Source organism: Danio rerio, chromosome 16 (assembly GCF_049306965.1).
Source record: "Danio rerio strain Tuebingen ecotype United States chromosome 16, GRCz12tu, whole genome shotgun sequence".
In the NCBI taxonomy this organism is placed as follows: Eukaryota; Metazoa; Chordata; class Actinopteri; order Cypriniformes; family Danionidae; genus Danio; species Danio rerio.
The window spans coordinates 45,335,001-45,359,294 of NC_133191.1; the positions used below are offsets into that span (position 1 = coordinate 45,335,001).

Here is a 24,294-nt window from a genome sequence, read left to right on the forward strand (position 1 = left end):
GTTGAAAAAGAAATCATGCTTTTAGTATTTTTGTCTAAACCGGGATCTGTTATTAAACCAAATATTCCTGTAACAGGGCAAGGGTCAATTGTTACATGTAAAACATTTGAAAAAAAATTAAACATTAATTGCCAGAACTTGGTAATTTTAGAGCATGACCAAAACATGTGTGTGTGATTAGCTATTTCTACGTCACATCTATTACATAGGGGATTTATAGTTGGTGAAAATTTTGCTAATTTTGCTTTTGTCCAATGAAGGCGATGGACCACTTTAAACTGAATAATTGTATGTCGCAAACAAATTGAAGTTGAATGAATCTTAGTTATAATGTCTTGCCAAATTTCCTCAGAGAGGGTCAACTCAAGTTCATTTTCCCATTGTTGTTTCGACTTTGTTACTGAAGTTAGATTTTGTGAGGAGATAAAAGAGTAAATCACACCTATATTACCTTTGAGAACTGAATTGGTTTTTAAAATGGTGTCAAGTAATGTTTCTGTAGGTAAAGTTGGAAAGTCTACTGTATTAGAAATCATAAAACTGCGGATCTGTAAATATCTAAAGAAATGTGTTTTAGGGATATTGTATTTTGTTCTTATTTGGTCGAAGGACATGAAATTAGAATCGCTATATAAATTGTTCAGTGTGGTGAGCCCTTTTTCAATCCAGCAATTAAATGTAGCATCTGCAATCGAAGGAGTAAACATATGATTTTTTATAATAGGGGCCTGCATGGATAGATCTGTAAATGATAAAGCTCGTCTAAATTGGTGCCATATTTTAAAAGATGTTTTAACAATTGGATTCGGAGAGTATCTAGATATTGGATCAGGAAGAGGAATCTTAGAACAGAGTAAAGAAGATAATGCAAATTTACAAGAAGCCTTTTCTAGTTGTAACCATGTGGGATTATCAGAAGGGTTAATCCAACACAACATAAATTTAATGTTAGAAGCCCAATAATAATGTTGGAAATTTGGGAGAGATAACCCACCAAAAGAGCGATGTCTTTGCAATAAATTTTTACGCATGCGAGGTATTTTCCTATTCCAGATAAAATCAGATATTAGGGAGTCTATTTTGTTAAAGAAAGACTTGGTTGAAAAAATTGGAAGACACTGAAATAAAAATAGCAGTCTAGGCAGTATATTCATCTTAACAGTGTTAATTCTACCTCCTAAAGATAAAGAAAGCAGGTTCCAACGATCAAGAGCCCCCTAGGTTTTTTATACAGTATATTTAAAATGCGTTTTTTGAGTTTCAAAAACGCACTTATGCTTTTCACACTGTTAACAATTTCATGTAGAATCTACAGCAACTTACTACAAACTTACTGTAAATCAATTAAAGCAAAATTACTGTATATACATCTACATTACCATTTATCTTGGTCTATATGTATTTACAGTATTGTATATCTTTACTGTAATAGTAATTTTCACACCACAACTTTAAAATACAGTAACATACTGCATAACTGTCCCACAGTAAAATACAGTTCATATTACAGTTAAACATTGTGTAATTTACAGTGCAAACACAGCTTTTAACTGGGGATACTCCGATCGATTGGCTGGAGATCAGAATAGTAGCTTGTAGCGGTAGTTCTACCAGGAAGACCTAAATGTCACGTCACTCATCACAATCAGCTCCAACCAATAGCCACGAGACACAAGGGATACCTAATGTCATGTCACTCATCACAATCAGCTACAACCAATAGCCAAGAAACACAAGGAATATATAAGCTGTCCATTCATTTGGTTGCAGGCACCAACGCAAACGTTCACCCACCATCCTCCCCACCACCACTATGTTGGGCCTGTCCAGGCGGGGGACTCTGCCCCTGCCTTCATCCTCGGCAGACATAGCTGGATCTAAAAGCTTCCAAACCAAGCTATAGATGGGGTCTCCGCCAAAGAAATCCTGTTTCATGATACTCTTGTCAAATAATACTCATCAATAAATGTAATTCAGTATCATAATTATCTCCCTGGTCTTACTGGTAGAATTGGCTGATAATCACATTTTATGACTCAATCGGTAATCGCCAATCTGGCCAGTCTCATGAATCGATCGCAGGTGTTTTGAATTAGATAAAATACCCTGGAAATCAAGGAAATGAGAGTGAATTAGCAAGAGAACAGATTGTGAGAGGTGATGTCCTAAGCTTTAAATTTGTTGGGTTAGATGAATAGCACAGTACAGATTTCCCAAATGAACATCCCTGTCTCTCTCATCGAGCGATTGAGTTGCTGTGAGGCTGTCCGGAGCATAGGAGCTGCAGTCACAGATTTGCTAGCCGGAGAGCAAAATATTGGAATGGCCTTGACTATTTTATCTATTTTTTTCTGTAAAGCTGCTTCGGACCATGACATGTCCACAAAAACAGCTATAAGAGACATGCTGAAGAGGATTTTATGAAACATTCTTCATTTATTCTCTTGGGTATGGAGAAATCTCCACTTTAGTGCCATACTAAGAGAGGAAAAGTGCTTTATGCATCATAAAGCTGGAAGCATCAGAATCGGTACTCGGTATTCGGCCGATCACCATGACAAGGAATCGGTACTCTGTATCGGCTGCAAAAATCGTGATCGAAGTGCCCTTACTTTTAACCCTGGGTAGACAGGTTTCACACCTGTAATTTGTATAATAAGTATTTTATCCAAGGTTTTATACGATATTTTATCCACTTTGGTCCTTGTTTTCTTTCTTTTCTTTCTCTTGTTGGTTAAAAACCAACGCAGTGAAATATTTCATAACTGAAAAGATGTGTAAATGCTGTCTAAAAATGTTGTCTGCTGTTCGTTCAATCAGCAACAGTGACAACGCAAATATGCAAATAAGACCCAATAACCCAGAGTTTAGGAATGTGCAGATATGTACATTTGTTAATGAATAGCCTGGATTATTTGTTAACCCTAGGTACAGTATGAACTGGGTGAAACGTAATTACAGATAACCCAGGATTACGTTAATCCAACACAATCTCACGTCAATTCGTAACTTTTTGTTTTAGTGGCTAATTCGTTTTAATTCGTATGATCTGATTCGTACAATTTAGTACGATTTGCTTATTTTCCAATGACGGTTGGGTTTAGGGGTGGGGTTGGATGCCACGCCTTCTTTTTAAAATGATACATTTTTTGTACAACTAAACTTGTACAAATTCATCTGAATTAGCCACTAAACTGACAAAACGTAAAATAGGGACGTCTCCTTGTGAGATCAGGCTGCTTTATCCAGCGTTTATGATGACCCAGGGTTAACCATTTCAAGTGTGAAAAGCTCTGCTGTTTCTTTTAATGCAAATTAATTGCTGCTCCCCTCCCCCTTTACAAAAGAAGGTGGAGTTTTACAGCTTGTGCCTCAGACAAAAACACCCACAATAAACCATCTGCATGCATTCTGCAAGCCTTATTACTTTAAATACCTGTAATGAAAAAAATCTAAATCATTAGGTAAGATACAGAATGCAAACAATTGCAGGAAGGGGTGTATGTACCTGGCAAAAATGGGATATATTTTGTATAGATGTATAGATGATGTGTGGTGTAGTAACCTTAAAACAAAAACAGGTATAGTAATGAATACTTTAAGTATTTATTCCAGGCAATAATTCATTACTTTTACTTGAGTACAAAAGTTTAGTCAGTACTTCAACTTTTACCAGAGTCATTTTAAACAACAGTACTTCTATTGAGTAAAGGATGTGTGTACGTTTGCCATCTCTGGTAACTGGGCCCCTCCTATAAAATGTAAATTAATTTAAATTTAGCATATTGGAATCTAGACTTCCTAATAGAAACCTCAGGACTTCATTAGAGGCTGTACCTAAACTAATTTTTCTCATGCTCAAACAGCTGCACACTACAGCTAGCTGAAAGTATGATAGGTCCACTTCAAGTCTCTCAGCAGAAAACAAACACACGCTCATTGCCTCATGGGTCTGGACAGGCAAAGTTAGTGTGCTTCAGTTAGCCAGCACCATGTTATGAAACGTGTCTGTCTCTCTGCCCTGAGCTACTCCTCAATGTAGCATACAGAATCTATCCACCCTAATTGGTCCCAGAGTCAATAATGTTCTATTCCAATGCAGATCGAAAAATAATGTGACTGTGTGTCTATGCTGAATAAAAACATGACCACACACACAACAACAGCCATTAAAGTCTGCATGAACCAGCTCCAGCTGACTGTACTCCAGTCTAATGATGTATAAAACAGAAAAGTGAACAGAGGGAGGGGTTTCACTTTATGTCTCTTCCTCAACCATCTGTCGCTCACAGCAAACTATCAGTTAGAGAGAAGTGTTAATGTTTACACAGAAATGAAAATTTACCTTCAATTAAGTCAATATACACACACTAAAATGTTCAGAGGAATAAGATGGACTGACATCGTGGTAAAACACGTCACTCATATGACAGTATTACACAATTTGTAAAAAAAAATTGTTCCGATATTTTGTGTTTTCCGTTTATTTATGTCTGTAATTTACATTATGGGAGCCTGATCTCTGCTCTGTTGAGTTTTGATGGTGAAAATTAAACTTACAGTTTAACAAAGTGACTTTTATTGACATTTTGGTAAAAGAAAATATGAAAACTAATATTGTTTGTGCCATCAATCCGTCTCTTCTCATCTTCTTTCTTTGAAAAAGCGGGATTTGAACACGAGTAATGTAAGACAGTCCAGTGATTTCATTTCGAAAAATGTTTAATAACTACTTAACTGAACTACATTACACGGGCAAAAAACTGACTTGCTTCAATCTTCATGACACAACTTCTTCCCTCCCGGACGAGACATCAGCATATATTAAAAATGAAATTACTTAGTACAATATTTTCAAGTTTTGTCTTTCATATTATTATTAATTTAACATGAATACAAACAATGAACTTATGGCTCTTATAAATATATAGAGAAAGAAGTCTGTAAAATAACAGAAAACTCACTTGTAGTTTATTACAATGATTCTGAACTGTAATATACAACACCACGCCAGAGAATATATCACTTTAAACTAATAAAAATGTTAATAAATATCACTTTTTCAAACTTTTCATGGTTAAAGGTTGTTGGAAGAAAGATCAAGGTTACATAATGCAATTATAAAGCATAAATAAACTATGATAATGTAAAATAAAAATATGAATTATAAAAATACAGCAAAATCCTAATTTACTGATATTTTCAAGTCTTTCATGAAGACAAATCAGGGGAAGGAGCATTGCAAATCTTTAATTTTCAATCTTCAATCTTCGTCCTGTACGAGTATGTTTGCTGGCTCTTCTTTAGTGTTCAACAGAAAAAAGAAACCCAAACATGTTTGAAACAAGTGGAGGGTGAGTGAATGATGACAATATTTTCAGGTGAACTATTCTGTCTAAATCAGGGGTGTCAAACTCAATTCCTGGAGGGCCGAAGCCCTGCACAGTTTAGTTCCAACCCTGCTCCAACACACTTACCTGTAGGTTTCAAACAAGCCTGAAGGACTCATTTAGTTTGATCAGGTGTGTTTAATTAGGGTTGGAACTAAACTGTGCAGAGTTGCGGCCCTTTTGGAACTGAGTTTGACACCTGTGGCCTAAATCATCTGATAAGGAAAAGCATTCTGGAGAGGAAGTAAATTTTGATCACTCAGTCCAAATTCAGCACACATAAAAAAAACGATGAGTAAAATATCATTGTATCAAAGTGAGAGAAAAACAAACAATCCCACACACTATCATACTTGCTCTAAACATATTAAAGGGCACCTATTTTACCCCTTTTACAAGATGTAAGATAAAATGGACTGAGCCAAAAAGAAAATGATTTGAAAGATAATCCTTTGGTGTCTCTAGAATGTGACTGTAAAGTTTCAGCTCAAAACACGCATCAGATAATATATTACAGAATCCAGAATCTGCCCATTTTGGTGTCTGAGTAGCCTCTAACTCTAAGCCTCTAACCCATATATCAAACCAAACAGGGCCAATGGGCCCAATGACCCTAGTTTGAGCACCTTGATTTAAATCAAGTATTATAGTGTGCAGGGCTGATGTTTTTCTCATACTTTGAAATGGATTTTGATTGCTAAATTTCCCCAGGGAGTAATGATTTTTTTGTATATTGACTTGCTTGGATTCATTTTTCACAAAGTAAAATGTATGATTTTTTATTTCACACAGACTTTCAAAGTACAAGACCATCTAAATAAAGCATTTAAGGATAGAGCAGCTCAGAAACAACATCTGAACAAATGAAGTCTATTTATTACCAGTGTATATGGCAGTAATGTAGATAAAATGGGGCCAATGGTAACTGCAGGTTGAGTTAAACCATGTTCCTAAATTTTGTGCTTGTATTCAGTACAGTAAAATAAAAATGTCAGTCAAGAGGACTGAGATGACGTCCTGCAGGAAATGTTGTGCTACAGTGTGACAGACTGTGACTTCTATAGATGCTGTAGAGCTTGCATGGCTCTGATATTGCATCATTCAACTGAGCCTACATAAAAAGAGCACGACCAGTGCAGACACCTTCCCTGCAGTTATGCACAATGAATAATTCATTATTAATGTGTGATTAACCACCCTCAAAAAACCTCCCACGCATATTTTCTTTTTTATTTAGTCGTTGGTCTTAAAGTGAAATGAGCTGATATATGTATACAAGAACATAAAAAAATTAAAACGATACAATATGGTTTAGTGTGGAAGTAGTGCCATCTAGTGTTCTAGTGCTGCTTTTGAAAGGGTTGTGATGAAGATTTTACAACAGCATTTAGCGGCCCCTAGTGTCATCCATGGGGCTCATTCAATATTTAAAGACTGGTTTAACAATATCATTTTGTTTTATTCAGCATTAATTTTATCCCTCATTCTTTCTATTAGACAAGACATTGGTAGAGCCTGCAAGTGCAACATTTGGAGTACTTATTTTATAGCTTTTCAGCTTAGTTTTTTAGGTAAGCTAATCTATGCACTGAAGTATTTGCAGCATGGTATATTGAAATAATAGTACTCTTAAAACTCAAACAACACTTTACAAAAACATACAGAAGTAGTCTAATTGTCAAGTTTTATACAGATATTTGAGAGTGTGCCCTTTATCAGTAACCTAGATGTAAAATATGTCTCAGAATCAGAATGAGTTTTATTGATAAGTGTGATTCACACACAAGGAATTTGTTTTGGCTACAGAAGCTTCCAGTGTAAATAAAGTGACGACACAACATAAATATGAAAAATACGATACACGTTAAACAGAGATGCAGTTAGTCAAAAAGCTCTGAATGTTGAATTGTATATACAGATTTGTTATAAACATACAAGTTATAAGGTGATGTGTAAATGCGTAGGGAAAAAGTATTGCATTGTATATTGTTAAAAGGTGCTGTGTACAAGTCTCAGTAATATCATTTCTGTTACAATATTTTCACTTGGTGTTATAAATCATCCAATCATGGAAATGCAAATGAGAGACAAAGAAAGTGCCATACGCAGTTAAAGATGAAAGAAAAATCACTTGAGCTATGCATTTTAACTGTAGTACTTATTTATCTGTGTGTTATAATTATATTTTATAGCTATTCAAACACAAAAAACAAGGGATTTTTTATGGAGTGTTTTAGTATTTAGTTCCCTATATAGAGTTAAAAAGTCATAGTAAAATATGTATTGCAAAATGCCACCATTTAGTCATTTAGAGTATTAGAGCCCGCTCAGCTAGATACTCAACAGCTTTTTCCCACAAGCTGTTAGAACTCTCAACTTACCCACCGCTGAAATCTACAAAACCTAGCTACCAAAATGAGGATCCATACTTCCCCCTTAGGAATTATGCAATTCTGAATGTGCCTCAGATGAACGGGATGAACAAACCACCTGAAAACATGCTATTTCATCTCTCGATGCACCAGACACTTTCTTACAATTGCTCTATACAACATTGTGCAACTCTGAATGTGATGCACAGAGGTGAGTGTGCTTGACAAACCACCTGTAAAAACACTCTTCTCTATATGCACCAGACACTTTTTTAAACGTACAAAAACTCAATAAGGAAAACAATGTTTACTTTTGAATACCAAAAAATCATGTTGCATCGCTTGCTTTTTCACCCTTAAAAATACACATTTTGCACAATATTGTTCTGTATTACATAAGTGTGTGTCTGACTTAGGTTATCTGTATACCTAACTATTTCTAGTATATGTATAGTTGGTAGTTAGTGGTATGTATAGGTAAAAAAAAAAAATTGTTCGTATGGCCACTATTGTGTTAATGTGTATGATTATTTTTATTTATGCACTGTGGTCCTGTGAGATACAACATTTCTTTCCAATTTATGTCCACACGTGTGGTAGAATGACAAATAAAGCCTGTCAATTTAAACGTGAACTTGATTTGTCCAGATTTTACCCGCAAAATTGATATATATACACAATACATAATTAATTAATGTATAATTATATAATTAAAAATTATATTAATAATAATACATGTTTTATATATATATATATATATATATATATATATATATATATATATATATATATATATATATATATGTATGTATGTATGTATGTATATGTGTATGTATGTATATGTGTATGTATGTATGTATGTATATATATATATATATATATATATATATATATATATATACATATATATATATATTTGTTTTTTTTTTATCTGTATAAAGTCTATATTGTTTTTTATATTAAATATAGTCATACGCGTATACATTCAAACTGTATATGAATAAATATGGATAAATTTATTTGAACTAATACATGATTATAAAGTAATAAACTGTATTAATTTACTGACTATATATACAATAAAGGTATAGGCTATATTTCTTGTTAATTGTCTTTTGTTTTGTCTGCCCTAAACTGAACTGTACATTAGAGCTTAAAAAAGTTTCACCCAGAAGTGATTTACAAACAACACAAGATGGCGCTAGAGAAAGCAGCTCGTGCTTGTCGCTCGCAAACTCAAAACAAAGCACAACCAAACACCAAACATTCTTCTCAGGGAGTGGCTGAGCTGCAGTACATTTCCCTCAGTCTGTGTTTCCAAGCCTCATGTTACTACACGACCTACATCACTTCACAGAGAGTAAACATAAACTAGGTTAATTAGGGCTTTGTGTGAACAACATAAGACAGCATTCACTTTGGGATCTTTCGTTTTCTCCATGAACAATCACTTTTGTTTGTCCCCCACTAGCTTACCAGTGGAAGACTGGAAAATACAATTTCTTTGAAATTACATAACTTCATTTTAAAGGGATAGTTCACTCAGAAATTAGGATTTCCTCACATTCAAGTGCTCTAAACCTTTATGAATATGAGTTGAACACAAAAGAAGATATTTTGAAGAATGTTTGGAAAAGACAGCCATTGGCATTCATAGGAACAAAGACTTCTATTGAAGTGAGTGGCTGTTTTTCCCCACAACATTTTTCACAATATCTTCTTTTGTGTTCAACAGCAACAATAAAAATATTTGGGTGACCAATCTCTTTAATACTAGGCCTTTACTAGAAAAGAAAGGTTATTTTTCAGTTGGTGTCATTGATAAACAATACAATAAAAATACTATTATGAATATTGAGAACATTTAAAAATGTAATGTATTTGTCTGATTCACTGCTGAATCACATGATCTTTCAGAAATAATATTAATATGCTGATTTTCTGTTCTCGTCAGTTGGTATTTGTACTCAATTATTATTAAAACTCTTAATAAATCAATTCATTCATTTTCTTTTTGGCTTAGTCCTTTTATCAAACTGGGGTCGCCACAGCGGAATGAACCGCCAAATTATCCAGGATATGTTTTACGCAGCGGATGCCTTTCCAGTTCCAACCCATCACTGGGAAACATCCATACACACTCATTCACACACAAAACGGACAATTTAGCTTACCCCATTTCACCTACTGTATACCACATGTCTTTTACAAACTGTTAGTTAACAGATATGCTTTATAGTGTATTCTGAGAACAACACAACAACAACAAAAATTAAACTGTCAAAAGTTGCTCTTCTGCATTACAACCAACAGCTTCTTATAAGGAAACACACACATGCTTGCACATGCCAGAAGAGAAGCAGGTGTGTTGTACGTGAGACATGTGCATGTCTAAAGAGAGGCAGCTCTTCTCTCATTCATAAGTGTGCATGTTTTACGCTGTGCTCGAGTCAGTGAGAGAGTGTCAGGAAACACCATCAGGCAATGACTGAACACGTTACTGTCCGCCCTGCCTTCATCATGACATGAGGGATCTGCTGTCTTCAGTATTTACAAAACACACCAAGCCAACTGTCAAATCGGACATTTATCATTTATGTTACTTCAGATCATAGCACACAATGAATAAGACCTCTAATAAATCTTCGATAAAGCTGACATGCAAAAACTTGATTGTTTTCTCCCATTTTTTCTCTTTTCTCTCGACTTTTGCACTACATTGCAAAAATAATTCAGGGTTCAACACAATTCCTTCATGTTGTCTCAACATAAATAGATAAAGTTAACTTAATCATTCTTACAAATTTAGGTGGATTGAACATCAAATAATTAAGTTGTCCCAAAACAAATCTTAATGGTCCTATCATAAACCCGGCTCAATAAGGTGCAAGAGAGTAAGTCGCGATTTGTTGCCTTTTTCAGACCAGTGCAACTCTAATTTTTACGTTTTGCGCCACTTTGTTTAAATAGCAGATCCACTTGCACCACCTTGTGGACTCATGAGTGTTCTGGTCTGAAAAGGAGGCTAGTTAAGACACATTGTTGGGGCATTACCATTTTGAGTAACTGAAATAGGCAGCGACATCGACAAGTCCAGCACTGGAAATTAGAACTGAATTTAAAAATAGTTTTGAAATAAATCTTTGTGCTTAACAAACGAAACTAAATATGTATGCTAATTAATGTCTTCAGTGCAGTGCATACAACACCGTTTCCTTATCCTCTAAAGTAAAGGAGTAAAGAGTAAAAGTAAAGTAAAGAGAAAGTAAAGAGGCCGAATGGAGGAGGCTCATTCTTTATCTTTGCGCTGCAGATGATCTGTCTAACTGTTTTCTTGCTACTGAACTGTATTTTCCCATCCTTAAAATAGTTACTTGGACATAGAGAAATTAGGACCTGTTTAAAATGATTTAAGACATACAACACAATTTTTCAGTGAATTTAAGACTTTTTAAGGCCTAAAATTTTGTTTAAAATATAAGACATTTTAAGACTTTTTACGACCCTGCAGACACCCTGAACCAGCATTTTATTCTCACGTTTCATGTTATTTGAAACATTATATAAATCCTATATTAAATATTTTTTGTGTATTTAATTTGATGCAGACAAATTGGACATCTCATCTTTTACACCTAAACATTCAACAAAATGTGTAGTAGTAAAAGCAATTAGTAAATTATATATAGTCTGTTTCTTACATTTTGTCAATCCGCTAACTTGCATCTCAAGTTTTGCATTCTGCTGAACTGCTTTTCCATTGTTATTACATAAACACATGCAAAGCAGACATGTGTTACTGATGCACTCGTGCGTCTTATGTGTGGTGTTCTGTAAACACAGAGATCAAGAAGTTCAGTTTTGAAAAAAATAAAATGTTTCTGTCTTTTTTCCCCTTCCAATACCTTGTGGTATGTTTGTGCATTCCAGAGCAGCACTTTTCTATTTCACTTCTCTGTAAACTTGCTTTAGCCTGACATAATTGTTTCCTGTATGATATGACATTCTAGAAATGAAGCATTCAAGCTAACAGAAGCCAAATCATTTCACAATTCTGCTACAGTTCATCTCAAGTTTTGCATTCTTTTTACTGCTTTTCCACAATCTCTCTATGGAAACATGCACAAGACAAACATGTTTGATCTGTAATCTCCAGCATAATGTCATTTTTCTCCTCTGAATGTTTTATTCTACATCCTGTTTTTCAATATTATGCGTGAAAATCTTTTGAAGTTAGCTATATGCCAGTTTTGTCACATTAAATAAATATGTTTTTAAACACCAAGTTTTCATGTTTTCATAAAGTCTCAAGTGTTCTGCATCACCTATATACAGTTGTAGTCAGAATTAATAGCCCTTCTGAATTATTAGCCCAGCGTAGATTTTTTTCCCCCAATTTTTGTTTAAGGGATAGAAGATATTTAAAAACATAATAGTTTCAATAACTAATTTCTAATAACTGATTTCTTTTATCTTTGCCATGATAACAGAACATAATATTTTACTAAATATTTTTTCAAGATATTATTTTTCAGCTTAAAGTGCATTTTAAAGGCTTAACTTAATTAGGTTAACTAGGCAAGTTAGGGTATTAAAGCAAGTTATTGTATAACGATTGTTCTGAAAAAATGTATTGCTTAAAGGTGCAGTAGGTGATTGTCTTCAGAAACATTTTTTGTTGTGCTAGTTGACAGTGTCTTCACATTCCAATAGTAATGATTGCAGTAAATGATCTAAATGTATTTATACATAATTTTATATTCTGAGTAAGGCAAAAAACTAAAAAATGTTCAACCAATTAAAAATTGTCGTTCTCGTTCACACAGATCCCAGTTCACATGCACATCAAGAGAGTGACAGGTAAAAACAAATGCTGAATCAAAACTTTTTAAAATCCTGAATTAATATTGGAGTTACTTTTGCACACTGGAGGAAGGATGACACCAAGGCTGAAGTTTTTAGACAGGTAATGTTCTGTTTTAAAACTATTTTAGTCATGCAAAGCTGAGGTAGATTTTGTTGCGTTATGAATGGGTTATATGCACGGAAGTGTTGTTCAGTCACTGAAATATTGATATGACCATTTTCAAATTCATAAGTTACCTTACCTTACAAAACATCAGTAAATAGCGCTATTTCGCCTATAGCCTGCTTTACTGAGCTGAAGTTGGTTTTATATTCACATTGATTCATTTTGAACAATGACAGCCTGTGACACACTCACTATTTTGTTTGCCATGCTACTCTGAACATTTGCTCTGAAATAGCATGTAAGTGTGGCTTAGTAATAAGTGTAATTCCTGCACGCTGCCGGCCAACCACTAAGCATACAGTAGTCGCTTTAGGACAAAGCACGTGAAAGAGGGAGACCATTGATCCTTGCATGCATGAAATATTGCAAATTATGACAAGTTTTGATTGCTACAAACCTGAAAACATGCTCGATATAATACAGATTTTCATTCAGAATTGTAGTATTATAAAGTAATGTAAAGTTTTCTAACTGGCGAATGACATGATCTAGTGGGTTGTCTGCTGTCAACTTTAAGTTGCGCACGTTCATGTTTTAGAAGGCTTGGCTTTGCATTGCAGGGAAAGGACTGTGTTTCAAAAATATTATGCTAATGGATAGCATATTGACAGAACACCTACTGCACTTTTAAGGGGGCTAACACTGACTTTAAAATGGTTTTAAAGAAATTAAAAACTGCTTTTTATTCTAGCCAAAAAAAAAAAACAAAGAAGAAAGAAGAAAAAATATTATAGGAAATACACTGAAAAGTTTGTTGCAAATTTACCCTCCAAAGCAGCATATCATAACCCTGGTAAAATTTGCTCCTAAATTAGGTTTAAAGCATTCTCTGACTCAGGGTTGAATGATAATGATTCATGGTTAGGCATAGCATGAATAGCATAGTTATATAGGTGATTCTAGAAATCCCAGTATTTTTTGTCTTCAAGATAATTCTTCTATTATTTTTCAAAAACAAAAACTGGAAACAGTTTTAATTAATAGCCCCTTTCACACATACAGACCTTTCCGGAAAATTACCGGAAATTTTCCGGAAAGGTTGTATGTGTGAACAGGCCCTTTTTGAAAATACCGGTAAATTCGTTCTGGCTATTTTCCGGAAAGAGAAGTAGTAACATTACCGGTAATTTGCCGGAATGCTGCTCTGTGTGAATGCAGAAGGAAGATTGCCGTAATAAGCGCGTCCACGTCTAGAACGGGCTGACATGAGACACCTGCATTAGCCAATCAGAACAGTCAGACGCATTCATGTGCGCGCGGTTTATGAGAATAAAAGCCTTTGAATATTTTTTCCAGACACCTTTAGCTGCTAGATGTTAGTCAGATAATGTTTCTATGTTCCTTCTTAATGCTAACTGTGTAAATAATTATCAATAAAATGTTTATGATAATCCGTTGTTTGTTTACCTTCAAGCTTTGCGTGTGCCCGTGAGCGCCCATAGCGCCAGCACACACACACATATCATGAACATCTCGACATGCGAAAGTGTTTCCCTATGTTTTCATTAGAGTTGTACTCAATACTGATCCATCGGAAGAGTTTGTAATGTAGTCAAATGTTTACAAACACAAGCGCAGCCGTTTAGAGGTAATTTCTGGTTAATGATGTCAGAATTTACCGGCATTTTGCGATGGATGTGTGAATACTCTTTTCCGGAAAATTTCCATAACGTCCTCGCCTGTGTGAACAGCACTTTTTTGAATATACCGGTAAAGTAGTTCCGGAAATCTTCCGGATATTTACCTGTATCACTGTGTGAAAGGGGCTAATGACACTAATTATATTAAGCTGTCTTTAAAATTATGTTTACATGCGAATTTCAGAAATTTCTTTGACTGTCTCTGCCTCCTTTATCACACATTCAAATTCAACTATAGTGAAATAATAAAGTCTATCTATCTTTGTTTGTGTGTTTACTCAGCTAAGTCAAATTAACATTTGCATGAAATATCTATTTTCTGTATTATTTTCATTTATTCATTTTCTTTTCGGCTTAGTCCCTTTATTAATCTGGGGTCGCCACAGCGGAATGAACCGCCAATTTATCCAGCATATGTTTTACGCAGCGGATGCCCTTACGGCTACAACCCATTGCTTGGAAAGTATTATTTTCAGTTAAAAATAATAATAATAAACTAGTGTCTGTCGTTATCCTGGTCGACTCTGTTACATTGGCTATAAAAAGGCATAACAGTCCGTTGTGATAGAAAAAGCATGTGATAGAAATAGCATGTGAACTGCCCTTGGTATTAAAGCTGTGATTATCTTCCCCAATTCATTTGTACAAAATGTTTAGGATACATTAACTGTATTAATTATTTGTTACTTTGTTATTGTGATATTTCAGTGAATTTCTCTTTTACTTAAAAAAAATATGACAAGAATGCATAAAATTCAGTTTTAGACATGACGTGGTCTCTGGTTTGAGGTTAGAATCATAGCCTAAAGCACAAAAGGCTGAAAAATGTCAAGACTGCTAATGTTTAACAATAAGTTAAACAACAATAAGTAACATAATTAAATGTTTCTAATTACATTTAAGCATTTTACTTTAATAAATTATTTAATTTGCAATAAATTAATTTCATCATTTCAGTTTATGGGAAATTGATTAAAAATGCCTAAAATCAAGGCTGCACAATATATTGTTTTGCATCGGTATTACAATGTGATCATTAGCAATAGTCACATAAGCAATGTTGAGTCTGGATTATGATTTATTTATTTTATTATTATTTTTTTTTTTTCAAGGCCTGTGACTGTGTGAAGTATTTAAATGGGAAATTTTAGCGTTTTTAATTTAATAACGAATAATTTTAGTGATTTTTGTAATCAAACAAAGACTATGCAGTATTATTTTACATTTAATTATTAAATTACTGTATACCTGATTACAGTTCGACTCCTTCGAAAACAATAAAACACTGTTTATTTAATTTGTCTTTTTCTTTATTGAATTTAGCCAAGCTTGTAGATTGATTATTATATTTTATGCACTCCTATACAGAATAATCCCAATCAATCTAAAATGATAAATTCTTCGCAAATAGTTATTCAACTCATTTAGTAAAATTGTATTTATATTGCGATATATATTGCAGCCTAAACAATATTGCAAAGTTAGATTTTTCCAACATTGTGCAGCCCTACTATAAATGTTATGAGTTTTTACATGATTTTCTTTGGTAACCCATCATCCTAAGAGTTAGATTTAATAAAGAATATGCCACAAACTATCATCTAAACAGCATTCCTCCAGTGATTATTTTCGAATTTTATCCCAAGTTCACCCTGAATCATGGTATTTACCTTTAAAACATTTCATAACACAGGCTCAATCTCTAACTTGAAAGTTGTTTACTTGTCTTGGTCGTATAGTGCAAGTGTTTCTAAGAATAGTCCCCATATTTCCACACTGACGACTCTGTCAATAATTGTGCCACTCCACAGTCCACGTTATTTAGGACATGCTTCGCTCAGTGATTGTTCTGGCATGAGCTCATCTGTGTGAAAGGGTGAAGGATGAGACAGAGAAACAAACAGTTGAAGGCAACATGATTAGCCCTCCTCTTAATTTTGTATACTTTTTGAAAAAAATTCCCAAATGATGTTTAACAGGGCACGGACATTTTCACAGTATTTCCTATAATATGAATTCTAAATTATAGTCTAATTTCTTTGAGTTAGGCTCGAATAAAAGCGGTTTGAGACATGTTTTACAATTTTTAAAGGTCAATATTTTATTAGCTCCTTTAATAAATCATTTTTTATTATTATTTGTTTAATTGGCTACCGAACACTGTTGTCTAGCGATTTGCTTGACTTGACTAGTTAACCTGATTAAAAAAGTTAAGCCTTTAAATAGCAATTAGCTGACTTGCAAATTAACTAGTAAAATATTATGTACGATCATATGGCAAAGACAAAAAAGCCTGGTTATTAGAAATGTGCTATTATAACTGTTGTGTTTTTAAATGTGTTGAAAAAAGCCTTCTCTCTTTGAAACTGCACCTGGTAATTAACAGGGTAAGGACATTTTCACAGTATTTCCTATAATATTGTTTATTCTGAAGAAAGAAATTACTCAAAATTATTTTAGTTTAGCTGGAATGAAGGCAGTTTTAAACATTTTAACCACTTTTAAAGTCAACAATTTATTAGCTCCCTTAATAAATCTTTTATTCATTCATTTTAATAATCTAGGGTCGCCACAGTGGAATGAACCACTAACTTAATACATCTTTTATTTAAATTAAATGTAAAAATTAAATTAAATTGATTAGCTAGTGTTGTCCAGCGATTTGCCTAATCTAACCTACCTAGTTAACCTAATTAACCTAGTTAGTATTGTTGAATACTAGCAGCTTGCAAAATGACTAGTAAATTATTATGTACAGTCGCACGGCAACGACAAAAAAATAGCCTGGTTATTAGAAATGAGTCATTATTTTTTGGTTTTTTTTTTAAATGTTTAAAAAAAGTCTTCTCTCTTTATAACAGCAAAAAAATAACAAGGCAAGGACATTTTAACAGTATTTCCTACAATATTTTTATTTTCAGGAGAATTAAATTATTCTTACTTATTTATTTTAGTTTGGCATGAATAAAGGCCATTTTAAACATGTTTACAACTTTTAAAGTCTAATATTTTACTAGCTTTCCTAATATATCTTTTTAAATTTTTTTTTGATTGTCAACGGAACAAACCACTGTTGTCCAGCGATTTGTCTAATTTACAATTTAAAATCTTATGTATTGTCATATGGAAAAGACAAAAAAAATTGTTATCATAAATTTTCTTTCTTTATAACAGCCCCTGGTAAATATTATTTAATGACGTTTAACAAGGCAAGGATATTTTCACAGTATTTCCTACAATATTTTTTTATTCTGGAGAAAGAATTTTTTCTTGTTTATTTTAGTTTGGCTGGAATAAAGGCAGTTTTAAACATTTTTATAACTCTTTTTTTTAATTTATTGTCTACTGAACACTGTGGTCCACACTGTTTAAAAACTTTTTGTTTTGTTAGTTTGGCAAAAATCAGTAAAAATATATGTACAACTACATTTAAGATGTTAACCTAAATCAAAATGTTCTTCATTAAGTTAAAAAAAGATTACTTTTTAACTTTGCAAGTTCACCCCAAATAAGCTTCTGCCAACTTGTTATTTTAAGTTAAGTTAATCTCAGACCTCCTTACTTGGAAAAAATAAAGGTTGCAGTATTTCTAGCCCTAACAGTGACAAAAAATAATAGTAACATCAATAATACTATTATTATTGACAATAATCTCCTTCTTATTAACAACGACAAAATACTACTGCAATAATGCTATAACATAATTTAAAATTATTAATAATTTGATATTTATCTTTTTGGGGTGAGGGGCGGGTGGAGGTTAGTCTGTTCAGATTGCTGGAGAACCACACAGGACATTTTAATGAACTACAACTCCCATCATGCACCTCACACACTAGTTTCTGGTTTCTCGTTATTATATACACACTGCTGGAAGCTAATGATGGACTGATTATTAGGACTATAAAGACACCTCATTCACACAGACTCTTCGCTGAGTCTTGTTTTTTCCCTGTGAAGCATTTTAAAGTGGTTTTCACTGTTTGCCCTGCCATGTTTTGAGCCTTGTCCTGTTTCAAATTCTGCATCTAATAAAGGTTTTGTTAACATTTGTATCTGTTTTAGTTGGGGTTTCAAAAGTTCAGTACACGAGAAAAAACTAAATGAATAAAGGATAATTTTTGTTGTTGTTGTTTGTTTGTTTGTTTTGTTCACTCAACTTCATGCATTCCAGTTCTACAGACAAAAATGTTCAGTAAACACAACTTAAAAAGTTTTGCTACAGAGTAGTTCACACCTCCAAAAAACAAATAATCTTACGTTAACCCAACTAAACATTTGCAGCTGTGCAGCTGATGTTTTCAAAAGTTAAGTGAACAAGAAAAAATAAAGGAAATAAGGACTATGTTTTTGTTGTTGTTGTTTTTGTTGTACTGGCTTAAAAATATATAGTGCACCGATTTGTCTAATTTACTTGCCTAATTAACCTAGTTAAGCCTTTAAATTGCACTATAATCTGCATACAATCTTGCAAAATAACTAGTAAAATATTATAATATTATTATAATTATAATATAATATTATAATAATATTATTTACAACCATAGGACAAGGATTTGTTTCAAATGTGTTAAAAAAAGTCTTCTATCTTTATAACAGCACTTGACAAATATTTTTAGGCCTATTTTAGGATTAGAACTTCATAGAAAGGCTAATAATTTTAACATCTGTTCTGCACTGTAGCCTACTGGACCTCGCCAGATTTGGTAAAAGCGTTCTGCTGACCGCAGCATTTCGCAAAGAGCAGATGCATTTTCAGCCGCCAGCCCTGCGTGGCCTTTGGTATAGAAATCCAGAGAAAGTCAAGAAGCAGAGGGAGGGGGTGGTCGTGGTTGTAAACATAGCCATTAGAGCTGGCGTGTTGGCCAGAGCTCAAGAGCTGAGGGCAGGCAGTGCAGCGCCGAACACGTGCGCGAGTTTCCCGCTGTTCACAAACACAAACACGACCTCGATCACGGGGGGAGGGGCGCTGCTGATTCTAGGAAATCATAACTGACTGACACAAATGCAACCTTCACCAAAACCAGCATGTGCCTATGAGATTTCCTACATCCTTCAGTTGTGCTCGACCTGTTTTTTCTTCTCGGTATTGTGTACTATTTTATACAGGCTCAATTTGTCAAGTACTGTTGCTTTTTCAAGCGCTTATTTTGAGCAATATGCAAGATCACATATCACATGCTCACTCTATCTATCTACACACATTACCAGGCAGTCGTGTCTATTTGTAGCGTATGATGATGTCAGGAAGGACATAAACACTTGTTTGTTAGGAGGAGGCATCTTCAGGCAATTGATTTTTGGATTGCGATGAGTTGCTTATTACACCATATTCAGGATTTGGTCACTCTGCCAGCAAGCCAGACATGCAAAGGACTTTTTTTAAAACTCTGAATATGACAGCTGGCATATGCCTGTAGTATAAGCCTAATCATATTTATTAATAACATACTGTAAACACCTTCTTCAGAATGAGCTCTCATGTGATTATGCCAGTGAAAAGTAATTCTGGGTAATATCAGGGTGCGTTTACACAAAGATATACAGTATGTGCACAAAGAATAATTTGGTACACAGATGACAACACTGACACAACACTGAATTATTTATGCCAGGCCAGTTTGCAATGGCCCTTTTCAAAGAAACGTTATGCACATGCACACATGGAATTCTGTAGTCCACCATTGTTGGTCTCACTTTCAAGTATTGATGCCAAAAATGAAATACACCACAGTTTTAATATCAAGATAATAGTGGATTCATTACAAAAAAAAAACATGTGCATTGAAATCTGGTTTTAATTTAAAGCATTTTAAAGTTACCAAACTTCTGTTGATGCATACATGATCAGCCAAAATGCATAAAACAATTTTAATTATTTTTTATTTTCATTTTTATTTTATTTAATGAATTTTTATATTTCATTATTAATTTTCATGCTGTCTGGTAAACCCTTAGAAACAGGCACTTCCATATAAATAAATTAAATAATTAAATAAGAAAAATAACAAATATTCTGTAGCAATGAAGAGATTCTTTAACTAACATTTTACAAGCATTACAAGATCTGTCATGGCCTGCATTTTCTAACGTGTCACTGTGTGCTGTATGAATGAGAAGTAATGAGCCGTTTCAAAATCCTAATAAAATGGCAAGAACAAGCATATCCAGTATTACAAGAAGAGATTAGCTGAAAAGAATGTCCATGTCCCTCCTGATCACATGCTATATACTATAACATTTTCAAAATAAAGGTTTAGCCTAATTAGAAGTACTTAATGTGGAGGCTGTATATTAAAAATAATGTAATATTTCAATAAAAATACAGTAAACTATTGTGAAATATCATTAATGCTAAAAAGCAGAACTGTCAGTGCAAATAATTCACGACATCACATGCTAATAATACTTTTACAAATTAGGTTGATTCTATATGAGATTCAACTTCATCTTTTAATACATGCAGCAGGGAAAATAAGTATTAAACATGTCACAATTTTCACAGAAAAAACCTATTTCTAAAGGTGCTGTTGACTTGACTTGACTCCCCGGCTGTTGGTAACAACAAAAGAAATCCATTTATGCAAAGAAAACAAATCTAATAAGTTTACAAATTAAGTTATGTGTAATAAAATGAAATGGTGCAGGAAAAAAGTATTAAACACATGAAGAAAGGGAGGTGTAGAAACGCAATCAAAGCCCAGACAGCAGCTGAAATCTCTCAGTAGTTCTTCAGCAACTCTCTGCCCTTCATCAGTTTAAAATGAATAATCAGGATGATGCAGATAAAACCAGAGTGGACATTTTAGCAAGACAATGATCTTAAACACAGCCAAGGAAACTCTCAAATGCTATCAGAGAAAGAAAATCAAGCTTTAGAATGGCCCAGCCAATCACCTGACTTAAATCCAATGTAAAATAGAAATTAAAGATTATATTTGATAAACGAGACCCACAGAACCATCAAGATTTTTTACACTGTGTTGAAGTCCTGAAAAACTCACACCTGAGCAATTCATGTAACTTCATTCTCCATATGAGAGGGATCTTTAAGCTTCTATAAACAAAAAGGCCTTTAATATAAAGTATTAAATATGTTTCAGTAGTTTAGTACTTTCTCCCTATCTCATTTTATTGTTATTACACATAACTAATTCTGATTTTTTATTTTGTATTGTTTTTACTAAAATTTGGCTTAATTCCATGTCAACAGCTCCTTTAGAAATATTATTCCCAGGAAAAAAACATGACGTGTTCAATACGTACTTCCCCCCGGTGTATCTTGCATTCCTGCATTAAACATATCACAAAACAATTCCAGCTATTCATGTAGTCAACCTAATAAGAAGCACGTTGGCATGTTAAAAACAAAAACTATTTTGATTTATTGAAATGCATTTTCATTCATTCATTCATTTATTGTCTTTTCGGCTTAGTCCCTTTATTTATCTGGGGTCGCCACAGCGGAATGAACTGCCAACTTATCCAGCATATGTATTACACAGCGGATGCCCTTCCAGCTGCAACCCATCTCTGGGGAACACACATACATTGTCCTTGACACATATACACTAAGGTTCCGTTTACACGAATGCGTTTTCGCTTTAAAACGCGGTTACGCCATCCATCCACACTACGCCAGAGTTTTCGAGCGCCGTAAACAGAGGGTTTTGGAAATGCTGGAGAGGCCGTTTTCATTCTAAAATGCTGCTGCTCCGTCTCAGTGTGGATGGGGGAAAACGGAGACATCTGAAAACAGAGGCGGGGCTGCAGACATTCGCCTGATCTGATTGGGGCTTTTCCTCAATATTAAGTAGCCTACATAAAGTTCAGTCTTGCATCCTCTCCTTGTAAGTTTAGACTTCGCAAGTTTGATATGGAAAACAAACTCATGAGGACACGTCCGGTAAATCTTCAAAGGAAACAGTGCACTTTATTACATCTAAATAGTTTAATTTTTCAACAATAAAATGAAAACATGATTTAAGGAACTGCCTATTTTCATTTGTTATTAACAACTTAACAGACAGCAGAAATGTTGAGGTGCCATGCTCCATATATGTCATCTTCATTGTATGCATATTTATAACAAGACAGGAGACTGTAACATTACTGCCTCCTTTCATTTTCATTGAAAATACGAAACATACCCTCTTTTGCTGAATATCAGTTTTAATAATCAATAATGGCTATTATAAAAGTATACCGTACAATAAGTTAATACATTAAAGGAAATAAAGGCAAACAATCAGTCAATATACAGAATGTACGTGGTTACATTAATTATTAACTTATCTTAGCGCTCAGCCAAAACATGTTCCCTGAGAACAAGTAATAGATTCAAAAGACCAGAGTCGAGGAATATGTTGTTAGATAAAGACAAAAATATGAATGAAATATCACGTTTAACAAATATAGTGAGAAAAGATCCAGCGGGAGATGCTTGATGATCAGTCCCATGAGCACAGCTTTTATCTGGGTAGATATGCTGCAGCGCATGCCAGAGAGTGTGTGTGTGTGGTCACATGATTTGCGTTTCAGTCATTTTGGTGTGGACAGAGAGCTGCTCAGAAACGCTGGGTGAAACGCTAGTGTGGACACGGATCGTTTTTATTCTAAAACGCCGTTTTAAAATTAAAACACACTAGTGTAAACAGGGCCTAAGTACAATTTTAGCTTACCCCATTTTACCTCTACGACATGTATTTGGACTTGTGGGGAAAACCAGAGCACCTGGAGTAAACCGACATCAACAGGGGGAGAACATGCAAACTCCACACAGAAATGCCCACTGACCCAGCCAAGCCTCAAACTAGGGACCTTCTTGCTGTGAGATGACAGTGCTAACCACTGAGCCACTGTGCCACGCTGATCAGTTTAATGTCTTTGCCAAATAAAAGTATAATTCCTTTCCTGACTCCAATCAATTGAATGGTACTGAAAACATGGTCATTCTCTCAGCCTTTCAGTTCACACTTTCATATTCCAAATATTAAAATAACATAATCAAAAAGAGTGCAGTACAAAAGCTTGCAGCTGAGGGTTATGACTGTCACTGCTGCAGCACTGCTCTCACAGTAATCTCACACTCTGATCAGGATGAGCCTGTCTAAAGTTAGACTGTATGAGATGTACTATTGTCCCCTGAGCAAGAAAAGTCTATGTGCTGAAGGCTAATCCAGAGGAGCCCTTCCCCCATCCGAGCCCAGCCAGCAGCTGAAACTGAGAGCTGACTTCACTCCACCGAGGAGGAGATTCACACCACACACTGTCAGAAAAAAGGGTACGGTTGGGGTACATTTGTGAACACTTGGGGTACAAATGGTGAAGTTGTACCCTCAATGGTTCAAAGTAGCACCCTAAGATACTTATATGTACCATTTAAGGGTAAAAAAGGTACAAATATGTTCCCAACTGTCAAAGGGTCCATGTTTGGGCCATTTAAGGCCCAAAGAAAGGTACAATCACTTGTGTGAAAAAGGAGCAAGTCAACGTGTATGAAATGGTCCTTAATTTATGTCATGAGTTGTTGGTTATTTGGAAGAAATGCACACAAAAAAACTGTACATTATAAATTAAATTATATAATTATATAAAACATGGCCTTATAAATATTATAAATTAATATTTTTGATTTAAGAAAATGTTAACATAAATCCCCCTAAATGTAAAGTGAAATGGCTAATTATACACAGACCTTTCTTTGATTATCAGATTTAATAAACTACTAGAATAGACATACAACTATAAAGTAGATGAATACAATAGGAATTAAAGGTAACCAGCTTGGTAAACAAAGACAGAGTGCAACCTTGTAGCATTAATAAATAAATTAATAAAACAATTTTAAAACGTAACAG

General features: G+C 34.2%; 1 protein-coding gene across 1 annotated transcript in view; it reads right to left on the reverse strand.

Moving 5' to 3' along the window:
- si:dkey-22o22.2 overlaps positions 1 to 24,294 on the reverse strand; it is a 368,709-nt gene that overhangs the window by 328,361 nt on the left and 16,054 nt on the right. The gene's annotated exons all lie outside the window — the stretch shown is intronic.